Here is a 12681-nt window from a genome sequence, read left to right as displayed (position 1 = left end):
TGGGGAAGATTCCCTAATAAAGGATCCCGAGAAAGATAAACACATTGAGAGGCAACACAATTTAATTTTGTTTTGTTTTCCTGAGGAATGTAGAATATTCCCACTTTTAAAATGAAGAAAAAGGAATACAAATTAATAATTAATATAACAAAATAGTTGAAAATATATTTCACTTTTGTAATATGGCCATATCCAGGCCAAAAATGGACAGGAGGGGTGGCTGTAATGGGGCAAGAAGGTAAATATAGAATTGTTTTGGAGAAATGACGTAATAGCCCCACCCTACTTCCTATAATGCACAACCATAGGGATTCAGAAGGGAAGTTAAATAGGTTGAAAACTAAGTTTGGACAGTATATCCTCCAACGCAGTTGTGTTATCAGAAATGCAGTCATTTAGTCTTAGGCTTGCGAGAGACTTAAGAAGTCAGTTCTGCTATGATAGAAAGTACCAGTTGCAAATTTTAAATGCATAAACAATGCCACTTATTTAAGCTTAAATCCCTACTAAAGAGATAATGTAGAATATTGACCAAGAACTCAGACCCTAGAGCTAGACTGCCTAGGCTTGAATCTGTGTGACTTGGGGTACGTTACTTAGCTCATCTGAGCCTCACACTCCTCTGTGACAGGATAACAGTGCCTATATCATGGCACTGTTGTGAGGGTTAGGTAAGTTAATGTTGATGAAGCATTTGGAACAGTGCCTTGGACTCAGTAAGACCTAGGTAAGTCTGTATTTGGGAAGCACTGAAATTCTTTTTCATTTTCAATGAAGAGAACCCCTAACTTTTGCTTTGTGAAGATGAGGCCTTCGGACCTTAGTTTTCTCACTAGAAAAATGAAGTTGAAGTACTAGAATCAGCATTCTTTTTTTTTTTGCGGTACGCGGGCCTCTCACTGCTGTGGCCTCTCACTGCTGTGACCTCTCCCGTTGCGGAGCACAGGCTCTGGACGCGCAAACTCAGTGGCCATGGCTCACGGGCCCAGCCGCTCCGCAGCATGTGGGATCTTCCCGGACTGGGGCACAAACCCGTGCCCCCTGCATTGGCAGGCAGACTCTCAACCACTGTGCCACCAGGGAAGCCCGAATTAGTATGCTTTTTAAAGTAGGGGAACTTTTTTTCTGGGTAGATGAGAATCAGATGTACCTCAGTGGCTAATCTGGTTGAAATGGGGCCTGTGTGTATATATTTGCTTGTGGACGACAGAAATTAAGCTATAGCTGAAGGAGAAAAGGCACATTTGCTGTAAGGCCACAGAGGTGTTTCAAGATGTCCAAGGTACAAACCTAGAAGGACTTCCAGAAAATGGCTAGAGCCCAGGACCAGGGAAGTCTCTTGTTTATGCTCTTGTTTTATGGATTTTGTTCATGCTTCATGCTCTCCTTTAAACTAACTTCTCTGCTTCTGTGATCTTTATGGCGAAGTTGCCCTTTTCGGCCACTTCAACGAAGAGAGTGAATGTCATTCTCATTCCAGACACCGAAGGAAGGTACTCAGGCCTTGTTTGGAGCAGTTTCTCACTCTGCTATAATCAGCTGAAGACCTGAGTGGTTGGAGGAGTGGTCTGTGTTGCATAAAATGTCTGTTGGGAACCCTGTCCTAGAAGAAGAGGACAGTAAAGGGGGTCTTTTGAGCTGGGAAGAGGCTGCAAAAGGTGTTGACTACAGGAGGTGTGCTCAGCTTCTTTCTTTTCCCCTGAGATGGCTCTGGCATCACCACAGTGACATTAAGGGTCCCCTGGAACAAGGTTTGAAATCCTCTGAATTTTATATACTCTTTGTCACTTCCAGCTCTGTGAAATTACCTGATTTTATAATAAAGCCTTAATTAATTATCTGAATCCAGAATTGCCTCATTCCAGTTTTTTTTTTTTTCCTCATTGAGTAATAATATGTTCATTGTTGAAAACTTGGCAAGAAAGGGAATTATAAACACTAGAAAACATCACTCATAATTATATTAAGAGATTAATACTTGGCATTTTTGTTAATGCTTTTTTTCTTTATATAATTTTGTATCTGTCAAGGATTAGTTTGATTGTTAAGAACAGAAATCCTCTCAAATAAATTTAAGTGAAGAGAAATTGATTGTAAGGAATCTTTTGGAACCAGTTGCAGGAAGCAGGGTTGAACCTCATGGGATTTGGAAAGCCCCAGGCTTTTGCCTTTGTCTCTGTGGAGCTGTGTGGTCTTTTGTCTTTGCTTCTCTTTGCATGTCTGTTCTTTTCTCTGTGCTGAGGCTGATTTCCTCTGCAAGGGTCTCAATATCTGCTCCCCCATTTCACTTGACTTTGGATTTCCACGGTACTGATATTAGCCAAACTTACACTTTTGTATTCTGGAACCAGGCAGAAGCTTAATTCGAATACTAGAGTATCTGACTGGTTCAGCATGGGTCAGGTGCTCCCTTTTGTTCAGTCAGTTGCGGTAAGGAGACAGTGTTTCAGTAACTGTAGTGGCCACTTAGGCTCACCCCTGCAAAAGGAGGGGACACTTGAAAGCATGGTCTGGGCAGCAGTCCCCCAAATAGGTCTGCTGTAAGAGTCTGCCATTACTGATAAGCATTCTCACAATTTGCCATATCGTTAAAGAGTCCTCATAAATATTTTTTTATGGACCACAATTTATTTAACCATTTTCCCTAATTTGGATATTTAGTAGTTTCTTTTTTTCTTCATAGTGTGAAGAGTTGTTTGCCACCTGTACACACTTCCTTAGAGATGGTCTTCATTTTTTGAGGGCCTTTAAATCATGTGAATTTACGGAACTCACAGAACATCATGGGAGGTGACACATCTGTAATTTGAGATTACCTCTTGAACCTCTCCAGCCCCCACCCCAATTTTATAAGAATCGAGAAATCATTGGTGGCTTTCCCCCTGTTGAAGGCTATGACCTATCAACTTTTTGGACAGAATATCAATCTAGTGAAAAGAGTACAAGCTTTGGGGTGTTGAACATATGCTAATTGTACGAGTTTTGACCAGTTTCTTCAGTTCTCTGTGTCTCATTTTCCTCAATTATAAAATGGCAAAATAATATCCTGAGCGTTGTTGGAGGTACTAAGTGAGATAAAGCATGTAAAAATTAATTTCTCTCATTTAATGCATACCCAATATGTTAGCTACCCTTTTTAAAAATATTTTAAAAATTTTGTTTTATTTTTTTATTTTTGGCTGCATTGGGTCTTCGTTGCTGCACGCGGGATTTCTCTAGTTGCGGCGAGCGGGGGCTACTCTTTGTTGCGGTGCGCGGGCTTCTCGTTGCAGTGGCTTCTCTTGTTGCGGAGCACTGGCTCTAGGAGTTCGGGCTTCAGTAGTTGTGACACGCGGGCTCAGTAGTTGTGGCACGTGGGCTCTAGAGCACAGGCTCAGTAGTTGTGGCGCACAGGCTTAATTGCTCCGTGGCATGTGAAAGCTTACTGGACCAGGGATCGAACCCGTGTCCCCTGAATTGACAGGTGGATTCTTTTTTTTTTTTTTTTGCTGTACGCGGGCCTCTTACTATTGTGGTCTATCCCGTTGCGGAGCACAGGCTCCGGACACGCAGGCTCAGCGACCATGGCTCGGGTCCAGCCGCTCTGCGGCATGTGGTATCTTCCCGGACCGGGGCACGAACCCGTGTCCCCTGCATCGGCAGGCGGACTCTCAACCACTGCGCCACCAGGGAAGCCCGACAGGTGGATTCTTAACCACTGCGTCACCAGGGAAGTCCCTAGCCCCTTTTTTATAATTAGTGTCCTTGCACATTCAATAATCAATGTGGGCCTATCTTGGCTATTCCCTCACTCCTATTATTTTGCCTTAAATTTATTTATAAAAACACACAGCTTTGGATGTGAATCATCCAAGCTAAACTTGTGTCAGTCACAAGTACTTAAAGCACTTTCTGGGAATCAAGTTTATTAGGTTTCACTTTGCTGATAATCTATGACATAGCCTATTTGTATGTACATATATGTGTACATACATATATGTATATGTACATAGTTTGTATTTCACCTCTTTGGTGAAAAGAATTTCAGGCCAGTTAAATTATCTATAAAAAGCAGGACAATTTATAATCATTTCATTACTGATCCCCCCCTACTTTTTTTCTAACAAATTGAAGATAAATTCCTGCTTTGGGGTGAAGGCAAACTTACGCCGTTTTTAAAAGAGCAGGTAGCAGAATTGACTCCCCTTTTTTTCCCACTTCTGTTTTTTGTTGAGCCAATGCCTATTTATTCCCCCTTAACCCCTAACAGGGTGGAACCTGGAGTAGTCAGCACAGTTTTCTTTATCTTAGCAAAGTTTCTGTTTATTTTTCTGAGAAGGATAAAGGCAGTTGTGTGAAAGGTTTTCGTGTTTCTTCCTCTCTTCTGGGTGACCCATAGCCTCAGTATTTGATCCTCAGCATGTTCACTGTTTTAATTGAAATGGGTGTGTATAATTGCATGCTGCTATACTGTCTCATTGAGCCATCTATTCAGATATTTACTGGACAACTACCATATCCAGACAATGGTATGTTCTGGAGATAAAGCCTTGATTATCCCTTCCTCATTGAGTTTGCAGTCTAGCATGGAAGGTAGACCATTCAACAGTGAATGATAGGATAGGATTTGCAGGGTACTAATAATGGCCTTTAAATTTCCTTGTGAAATAGTAGCACTTCGTGGTAGCTTGATGTAGTTCTATGATTTGAGGTTTAAAACCTTAGTGACCTCTTGAGCTTCTTAGGCTCCCAGATTCTACAATCTAATTGGTGTTACTAATCTCTGACTCAGTTATGAAATTATATAATCTGGAGATAATCTGGGACATTACTAATCTCTGATTCAGTTATGAAATTATATAATCTGGAGATAATCTGGGATGTTCTCCTGTCTAGTTAGTTCTTTCACAAGTACTTTATGTTTTTGTACTTACTGTGATGAATGATGTGAAACATGGAAAACTGTACCTAAACTTTACTTTTTTTTGAGAAATGCTTTACCGTCCATTCCATTTTCAAACTGATCAAGTTTTCTAGTAGAGTAATTTAACTTCAATCTTGAGAAAGTGGGAATCTTAGACTTGAGGATACTGTGATTTCAGGCCATTTTTTCCACTTTTTAAAGTAAGTAACATTCTCATTGAAGTGTAACACACATGTAGAAAAGTGCACAAATCCTAAATCTGTATTTTGGTGAATTTTCAAAAAGTGAGTATACCATGTCACGACCCTAGAGATCAAGAAGCAATATTATTACTGCCCCCAAATTTCCCTTATATTCTCTTTCAGTCATGACCCATTCTCCTTTCCCCTCCAGCTCCTGGCAACCACTTATCTACTTTGTCTCTATGGATTCTCCTTTTCTGTATATTTCATATGAATGGAATCATACAACATGTGGCCTTTTGTGTCTGGCTTCTTTCACTTAGTATGTTTTCAAGATTCATCCATGTTGTAGTATGTATTGGTACTTCATTCTTTTATATGGTTGAGTTTTATATCATTATATGGATACATCACTTTTTTTTATAAGTTTATTTATTTATTTATTTATTTTTGGCTGTGTTGGTCTTTGTTGCTTTGCGCGGGCTTTCTCTAGTTGCAGTGAGTGGGGGCTACTCTTTGTTGCGGTGCGCGGGCTTCTCATTGCGGTGGCTTCTCTTGTGGAGCACAGGCTCTAGGCGGGTGGGCTTCAGTAGTTGCGGCACGTGGGCTCAGTAGTTGTGGTGCACGGGCTTAGTTGCTCTGCAGCATGTGGGATCTTCCCAGACCAGGGTTCGAACCCGTGTCCCCTACTTTAGCAGGTGCATTCTTAACCACTGCGCCACCAGGGAAGTCCAGATACATCACATTTTGTATATCCATTCATCATTTGATGGAAATTTGGATTGTTTCCACTTTTTGGCTATGATGAATAATGCTGTTATGAACGTTCGTGTACAGGTTTTTGTGTGGATGTATGCTTTTCACTTCTCTTGGATGAATACCTAGGAGTGAAATTGCTGGGTCATATGGTAACTCCATGTTTAATTTTTTTGGCTGCTGTGGGTCGTCGTTGCTGTGCACGGGCTTTCTCTAGTTGCGGCGAGCCGGGGATACCCTTTGTTGCGGTGCGTGGGCTTCTTATTGCAGTGGCTTCTCTTATTGTGGAGCACGGGCTCTAGGCTCGCAGGCTTCTGTAGTTGCAGCATGGGGGCTCAGTAGTTGTGGTGCATGGGCTCTAGAAAGCAGGGTCAGTAGTTGTGGCACACGGGCTTAGTTGTTCCGTAGTATGTGGGACCTTCCTGGACCAGGGATTGAACCCGTGTCCCCTGCATTGGCAGGCGGATTCTTAACCACTTTGCCACCAGGGAAGTTCTCCATGTTTAATTTTATGAGAAGCTACTAAATGGTTTTCCAATGTGACTTCATTTTCACATTTTCATCAGTAATGTATGAGGCTCCTAATTTCTCCATATCCTTGCTACCACTTTGTCCTTTTGATTACAGCCATTCTAGAGGTATGAGGTGGTATCTTACTGTAATTTTATTTGTTTTTCTCTAATAACTAATGACATTGAACGTCTTTTCATGTGCTTATTGACCTCTTGTATATCTTTTTTGGAGAAATTTCAAATCAGATCCTTTGCCCATTTAAACATTGGGTTATTTGACTTTTTATTGTTGAATTATAAGAGTTCTTTATAGATCCTGTACTCTAGACCCTTATCAGATATATGATATGCAGATACTTTCTCCCATTCTGCAGTTCGTCTTCACTTTCTTGGCAGTGTTCTTAGAAGTGCAAAAGCTTTAAATTTTGATGAAGTCCAATTTATTTATGGTTGCTTGTGTTTTTGATATCATAGCTTAGAAACCATTGTCTAATCCAGGGTCATAAAGATTTATTCCTATATTTTCTTCTAAGAGTTTTGTAGTTTTAGCTTTTACACTTAGGTCTTTGATCCACTTTGGGTTACTTTTTGAATATGATGTGAAGTAGAGGTGTTACTTTTTTAACAACCTTATTTTGAGATAATTTTAGAGTTATGAAAGTAATTCATTCAGCTTCCTTTAATGTTAACATTTTATATAAACATAGTACAATTATCAAATCTAAGAATATAACATTGGCATGATACTGTGTACTGAGCAACAGAGTTTATTCAATTTCACTAGTTTTTCTATTAATGTCCTTTTTTTTCAGGATCCAATCCAGGTTCCTGCATTGCATACAGGTGTCATAACTCCCTCTCCAATCTGTGGAAGTTCCTCAGTCTTTTCTTATATTTCATGACTTTGACACTTTGGAAGAATATTGGTCAGATATTTTGTAGTATGTTTCTCAATTTAGGTTTTTCTGGTGTGTTCCTATGATTAGTCTGGGGTTATACATTATTGGGAAGAATACCCCAGACGTGATGTGCCCTTCTTGGTGCATCATATCAAAGAGTACCTGGTGTTAAAATGTCTTATTATTGGTGATTTTAACCTTGATCACTTGGTTAAAATGATGTCTGTCAGATTTATCCACTGTGAATTTACTGTTTTTCTCTTCATAATTAGTAAATATTTATTTTGTGGGAGATACTTTGAGACTGTGCAGTATCTTGTTTCTCAAATTTGCTTGCAAATTTCATCATCCAAAAGTGGATCTTTCCTGTAGTAACTATTATTACTCTGGTGTTCTAATAGTGATTTGCTATTTTCCTTATTCCTTCTGCATTTATTAGTTGGAATTCTTTTTTTTAATACAGTATTTCAGTTTCATTTTTATTATTTTATTATTTTTATTTTAAAATATTTATTTATTTTTGGCTGCATAGGGTCTTCGTTGCTTTGTGCAGGCTTTCTCTAGTTGCAGTGAGCAGGGGCTACTCTTCGTTGCGCGGGCTTCTCATTGCGGTGGCTTCTCTTACTGTGGAGCACGGGCTCTCCAAGTGCGTGGGCTTCAGTAGTTGTGGCACGCAGGCCCAGTAGTTGTGGCTCACGGGATTAGTTGCTCTGCAGCACGTTGGATCTTCCTTGACCAGGGCTCGAACCCACGTCCCTTGCATTGGCAGGCAGATTCTTAACCACCGTACCAACAGGGAAGTCCCCAAGGTTATGATGATGTTTGTTTGTAAGTTAATGTTTCTGTAGGAGATCAAGGCAAGGTTTCTTGGGAAATGTAGTCTCTGTCAGGCCTGGGACACCAAGCAGGGTCATGCAGTAGAGACATACCCAGTCACATGGCATCAGGTAGACACCCATTCACACACAACTTGGGTGCATGGCAGGCATGAATTTTTCCCATGTCCAAATGATACTGGCAGTAAGTTAGCTGGTATTTCTAATTTTCCTCCTCCTGGGACCATGATTATTTTCATACTGAGTTGGGAATGCTAGAGAGATGTAGATGTATGCACAGAGATGTACCTTTGAATAGACCCATTTAAAACATTTTGTAATACTCTTTTCTAGTATATATATTAATATTTTTCTGAGACATTTTTTCTATTGTAACATGATGTGAAATATGTCATCATTTTTAAGCCTTAATAATTATATCAAATAAAACTCACTTTTCTCTTCGGTTATTACCTGGCCACCTCTCCCTTATTTGCTGTAACATGGGAGATCTTAACATAGGTAACAAAACCAGAGTGACATTAGTTGATGCTCTCTGTCCCCCTTTAATGCCACCCAGAATGCCAGTGGTTGGGGGAGTAGAGATGCCTTTACTTGAGCTATGGAGAGAGGAAGCTTCAAGTGAGAGGCATCTCCAGGTACTGGAGCTAACCCACAGTTGATTATTTCCCATATAGCTATCAGGAGCTAACTGACTAAAACTAAACTAACAGTGATTGCCCAAACTTATATTTAAACTTTCTTTTTTTAACAACATAAAGTATGTACACAGGTAATAATTCTAGTAACTGTGGCAATTTGTGCAGTTCTAGATACTTGGTAGTGGTTACTTTTCTTTCTTTTGTTTTTTAAATAGGGAGTTGATGTTTTTAAAGTGAAGTATGAATTTTTCTTTTTTCTTTTTTAAAAATCTATTTTCACTTGTTTATTTTTTTCTTTTGCCTGTGCAGCAATCAGGATCTTAGTTCCCTAACCAGGGATCGAGCCTGTGCCCCTGCAGTGGAAGCGTGGAGTCTTAACCACTGGACCATCAGGGAAGTCCCTGAATTTTTCTGATTTTTCTGATCTTAGGTACAGTGTGGCCATTTCAGTAGCTGTAGCATATAAATATGCATTGTTTCTTTTTGAATATCATATTTGTTCCGAAATAAAACACTGAGTAGTTCTAACAGAGTACATTAAAATGAAATTCTAGATACTATTTGACAGTCTAGTACAATCAGAGTTTTTACTTTACCTTTTTTTTTAATTTAAATTTTATTTTTGGCTGCGTTGGGTCTTCATTGCTGCGCACGGGCTTTTCTCTAGTTGTGGTGAGCAGGGGCTACTCTTTGTTGTGGTGTGTGGGCTTCTCATTGCGGTGGCTTCTCTTGTTGCAGAGCACGGGCTCTAGGCGTGTGGCTTCAGTAGTTGCAGCTCGTGGGCTTAGTAGTTGCGGCGTGTGGGCCCTAGAGCGCATGGGCTTCAGTAGTTGTGGCGCGTGGACTCAGTACTTGTGGCTCACGGGCTCTAGAGTGGAGAATCAGTAGTTGTGGTGCATGGGCTTTGTTGCTCCGTGGCATGTGGAGTCTTCCCGGATCAGGGATTGAACCTGTGTCCCCTGCATTGGCAAGTGGATTCTTGTGCCACCAGGGAAGTCCCACAGTCAGAGTTTTTAAAAGGCAGACTGTTTTTTTGTGGGTTTTTTTTTTGAGCTGCGCTGTGCGGCTGTGGGATCCTAGTTCCCTGTCCAGGGATCGAACCTGGGCCCCTTGCATTGGAAGTGTGGAGTCCAAACCACTGGGCCACCAGGGGATTCCCTGAAAGACAAATTTGATAGGTTCTGTAGTTTTTATATCCTTTTAACTTACTTAAATATATAGAGCATATATAAGCCCCTTAAATACATGCATATACACACATATATATACACACACATGTTATATATATATATTTAAGGTACTCATATATATGGGTAAAACATACCAACATTTTTCTTCTATACTGTCTTGCTAATATTTTAAACCTTAGGAAACCAATGTCCAGATGAACCATGGTTGATATCTTTATGTAATAAAAAATGGAATTTTGTATATTTGCTTTTGAGTTGGTATTTTAATTTGAGGAAATAAAAATTTGAAGGGCATTCACATAAAAGTGAATTTAGAGTCTAAGATTAAGCTTTTACAGGCCACTAAACTTCTCAATATGTTTTAGACCAGCAAACTCCAGGTTAACTTAGATGTAAAGAGATTTTCATGAATATGGCCAAATAGGTTATAAGTTTGCCATTTCTCCTTTATTTTTATTTATTTATTAAATATTTATTTATTTACTTGGCTGTGCTGGGTCTTAGTTGCGGCACGCAGCATCTTTGCCATTTCTCCTTTAAAGTTAACAAAGTAAAATGGTCTCAAGGTGAAGCAAGGAAGATCTACGTACACTTAAAGAAGAATTACATATTACTAAATACTGAGTTGTTTAACAGAGCTAATCTGAGAGTATATCCACTGATGGAAGAAATATTTTTTTAGTGTCTACTATGCACCAGAAACTGTTCTAGGTGCGAAGATAGACTGTTGAACAAAACAGACCAGGTTCTTGCCTTCATGAATTGTGGAGACAGAGGTTAAGTCAGGTCGGTCAGAACATGGGATACAAAGCAAAGTAGAGCGAATATTGGCTTTGGTGTCATTTTCTATTCCAGGAATGCTGGGTGGTTTTCATATAACAATACCAGCTCTGTAGACCCTCCTCATACTCCTGAATTGAGAAGGATTATATGCCACATCCTGGCTAGGGGAGGAAGAGGGCTGTGATTGTGAGTTAATGATTGCTACTATGGGTGGAGTGAGGAATGGTGGCTTGTGTACTTTGGAATCAGGCAGACCTAAGTTCAAGTCCTGGTTGTGGCACTTACTAGGTGCTAAATTTTGGGCGAGTTATTTAACTACTGTGAACTTGTCCCCTCTTCTGTAAAGATGTGAAGAATTGACAGAGTTGTGAAAATTAAAAACTCTAGAAGATGGTCAGTAATGTGAATTCTCCCCATCTTTTTTCTTACCTTAGTTTTCGTAAAGTGGGGATACCATTACTAGCCTTGTCTATTATTGTGAGAACTAAATAAATGAAATAAATATGTGAAACCACCTTAATACAGTTTATAATGTGCTATTACTGTATGTTATTTCTGGAAATGTAAGATTTTCAGGCACCTGGGCAACTCTGGGGAATAGAAGAACGCATGGATTCTTCCAGAACTGGAAGAGCAACCTAGTATTAATGCAGTTCCGCTACACTTTGTGTTGTTTCCTCTCTTTTTGGTTACCAGCCACTAGCTAACCTGCTGCTCCGAATCCCATCTCTTCTTCACATTCCCGAGAGAATCTGTACTGGCCCACTTGAGCACTGGTATTCTCTTGGGCAGAATTTTCATACCCAGCCCCATCTGGGCACTTGGTTGATTGGCCTGTAGAGTGGGTGCCCTTGGGTCTGGTGTTTACTAGTGCTTGTTCTGACAGGAGCTGTGCTGGCCTAGTCTTGCTTCCTTCGTGGGGCTGTGGGGCAGGAATTTCCCTCAGAAGGTGGCTGGGTCACTGCAGGCACTAAATTGACCTATCTAGGGAAGTGCTATGACTATTTAAAGGGATTGGAGGAAAACAGGATAGGCTTTATGGTGGGAAGATGGCCTTTGAGGTTTCTTAAATTGCAGATGATCATTTTTTCCTTTTCATTTTTCTTTTAATAAGTAGTTAGTAATTTGTATTACTTCTTGTAATCAATTGAAAATTATTATTTCTTGAAGTAGCTACAAGCTTATAGATCAAGTTCTCTTTAGATTTTAGGCTTCCAAAGAAAAGACTCAAAAAACTTTGAGTTATTAGCAATTCAATTAGTAAATTATTCTTTTTTAAAAAATATTTATTTATTTGGTTGCCCTGGGTCTAAGTTGCAGCACATGGGTTCCTTACTTGTGGCAGGCAGGCTCCTTTAGTTGCAGCTCGAGGGCTCCTTAGTTGTGGCTCACCGGCTCCCTAGTTGCGGCACATGGGCTTCCTAGTTGAGGCACGCAGGCTCCTTAGTTGCGGCTCACGGACTCCCTAGTTGTGGCATGCAAACTCTTAGTTGCAGCATGCCTGTGGGATCTAGTTCCCTGACTAGGGATCGAACCTGGGCCCCCTGCATTGGGAGCGCAGAGTCCTAAGCACTGCACTACCAAGGAAGTCTCAACTTATTCTTTTTTTTTTTTTTTTTTTTTTGCGGTACGCGGGCTTCTCACTGCTGTGGCCTCTCCCGTTGTGGGGCACAGGCTCTGGACGCGCAGGCTCACCGGCCATGGCTCACGGGCCCAGCCGCTCCGCGGCATGTGGGATCCTCCCGGACCGGGGCACGAACCCACGTCCCCTGCATCGGCAGGCAGACTCTCAACCACTGCGCCACCAGGGAAGCCCTCAACGTATTCTTGATAACTCAAAATTTCACCAATTTTTAGAGATAACTGAGTCAAAACTTTTTTTGCCAAATGTACATCCTCCTCAATTCTCCCAGCTTCTCCTGTGTTTCATTGTTAAATTTGTGAACTGTTTCTTAAACCAATTTGATCATAGCCGACTA

At 40.6% G+C, this 12681-nt stretch overlaps 1 protein-coding gene across 3 annotated transcripts in view; it reads left to right on the top strand.

Annotated features, from left to right (window-relative positions):
- Positions 1-12681, top strand: part of DENND6A (DENN domain containing 6A) — a 51955-nt gene that overhangs the window by 2197 nt on the left and 37077 nt on the right. The window lies entirely within an intron of this gene.

Source organism: Pseudorca crassidens, chromosome 10, assembly GCF_039906515.1.
Source record: "Pseudorca crassidens isolate mPseCra1 chromosome 10, mPseCra1.hap1, whole genome shotgun sequence".
Lineage (NCBI taxonomy): Eukaryota > Metazoa > Chordata > Mammalia > Artiodactyla > Delphinidae > Pseudorca > Pseudorca crassidens.
This window is presented reverse-complemented; position numbering and strand designations above follow the sequence as displayed.